The sequence below is a fragment of the Penaeus monodon genome, chromosome 9 (assembly GCF_015228065.2).
Source record: "Penaeus monodon isolate SGIC_2016 chromosome 9, NSTDA_Pmon_1, whole genome shotgun sequence".
NCBI classification, from domain to species: Eukaryota; Metazoa; Arthropoda; class Malacostraca; order Decapoda; family Penaeidae; genus Penaeus; species Penaeus monodon.
The window spans coordinates 35,935,981-35,938,480 of NC_051394.1; positions in this window are offsets into that span (position 1 = coordinate 35,935,981).

Here is a 2,500-nt window from a genome sequence, read left to right on the forward strand (position 1 = left end):
AGAGAAGAAATGAGAGAGAGAGAGAGAGAGAGAGAGTAGACTGTGTGAAAAGAGAGAGGGTGAGAAGAGATGAGGAGAGAGGAGGGGAGAGAGAGGAGAAGAGAAAGGAGGAAGAAAAGAAGAGGATAGAAGAAGGAGAAGGGGAAAGTAGAAGAGGAGAGAGAAAAAAATGAGAGAGAGAGGAGGAGGAGGAGAGAGAGAGAGAGAGAGAGACGAGAGAAGAGAGGAGAGAGAGAGAGAGAGATGAGAAGAGAGAGAAAGAGAGAGAGATGAGAGAAAGGAGAGGAGAGAAGAGAGAGGAGAAGAGAGAGAGAGGGAGAGAAGGAGAGAGTGGAGGGGGAGAGAGAGGGGAGAGAGAAGAGAGAGAGGAGAGAGAGAGGAGAGAGGGGAGAGGAAAAAGAGAGAGGGGAGAGAGGAAGAAAAGGAGAGAAGAGAGAGAAGAAAGCTGAGAGAGAGAGAGAGAGTGAAGGAGAGAGAGAGGAGGAAAAGGAAAGAGAGAAAAGAGAGGGAGGGAAAGGAGGAGGAGAGGAAGGAAGAGAGGGGGAGAGGGAGAGAGAGAGAGAGAGAGAGAGAGAGAGAAGAGAGGAGAGACTGAGAAGAGAAAGTGGGAGATAGATAGATAGATAATAGATAGAAGATAGATAGATAAGAGAAGGGGAAGAGAGAGAGGGGAGAGGAAAAAAGGGGGGAAGGAGAGGAGAGAGAGAGGGTGGAGAAAAGGAGAGATATAGAGAGAGAGAGAAGAGAGAGAGAGAGAGAGAGAGAGAGAGAGAGAGGGGGGAGTTATGAGTGAGTGGTGAGTGAGTGAGGGGGAAATGAGTGGTAAGTGAGGGAGAGAGAGGAGAGAGAGAGAGAGAGAGAGTGAGAGGAGAGGAGAAAGAGAGAGGGGGAAAAAGGGAGAGAGGAGAGAGAGAGAGAGAGAGAGAGAGAGGTGGAGAGAGAGAGATCCCAGCATAGAAATCGCCAAAACAATTTACAAGAAAAAAAAAAAAAATCAAGGCTTCCCCTTGATTCGAGGATTAAATCTTGGCCAGCAGGATATGAGAGTGCGTAGGGGAGTTGGCACCCCCGGGGCCCTTTGTTTAGTGCCATATATTGGTAAAAAAAGGGAAGCGATCAGACCAAAACCCTTTCGGATCCCCACATATTCCCTTTTTGATGAGAATAGTTACTGGGAATCGTTGCGTACTAAAAAATTTTGCAATCTTTTCAGTCCAAATAAATCCAGGAGAAAAAAAAAGCGATATCAGGGAAGGGAAGGGGGGGGGGGGGAATTGTGATGGTAATTATACCTTTTCGTGATTTTAATGCTGATGTGCTAGAGTAAGCTTGGGTGGATGGATGGACTGAGTCGGGAGGTTTGACCAAGTATCGTGAGGTCATTAGTTGAGAATGAATATGATGCGTTTTGTTTTACTTTATAATGAACGTGATCATCTAGCCGTTTTTTTGTTTTGTTTTGCTTTCTGGTTTGTTTGTTTTTTTACCACTTTCGTATTCTCTCGTAACTATTCGTTATATTCCCCCTCTCTCTCCCAGGACACGCTTTCTGTTCTTCTCTTTCACTCACCGAAATCATTTTTCTTTTGCACGGGTTTTTTATTTTCTTTCGCTTGGCCCATTTCCCCCGATTGTTATATTGTATGGGGGCCCCTTTAAAACTGCTGCCCCTCAAAAAACTGGACTGCTTTAATCCGTTCCGAGGAGTGGGTCATAATTAGAGCCTTTGTCTCCCTCAGGACTCCGGGGCTGGAACAATGAAGTGCCTGGAATTGGCTGGAATGACCATTTACGGGCTGGAATGACCATCCAAAGGCAGACAATGGCTCTCCAGCCCTCTCTTCATTGGCCATTCACCGGTGTTGCCATCAGGGGGGTTCGGCCCTCAGTCAGTAGTTAACTTCATCTTTTCACGAATTTTCCTCCTGTGTTTTGCCTTTGTTCCGTTGCCCGTTGCGAGAAATCGTTCGGGGAGGAACATCAGGCGCCCAAGAAAACATTTCGTGGGTTCTACCTGCCGCTGCGACTCTGGGTGACCTCTGGGTGTGTCTGGGTGCGCCCTGTGCCAATATACTGTAAGGAGGTGAGGAGCATTGTCGATCGAGTTGGGGATATATTTACGATTATTGTATATCTTTGCTATTTTCCTTATTATTGTCAGTTTTTTGTGCATTTTTCATCTTCATGTCATTTGTTTTTGTTTGGATTTTGTTTTTCTTACTCTTTCTTTTTTATTTATATTCTTATCTTGTGTATTTACCCATAGGTCTTTCAATGTGCATTCGTCTGTCAGTCACTCTGTCGATGCATCTGGTTGTCTGCCTCTTTGTATGTATTTGTCCTTGTAGCTGCCTCTGTCCGCGTCTTTGTCTGCGTTGCGCCCCCCCCCCTCACTCCCACCCCCACCTTTCCTCCCCTTTCTCTTTCTCTCTCTCGCTCGCTCTCCCTCTCTCTCTCTCTCTCTCTCTCTCTCTCTCTCTCTCTCTCTCTCTCTCTCTCT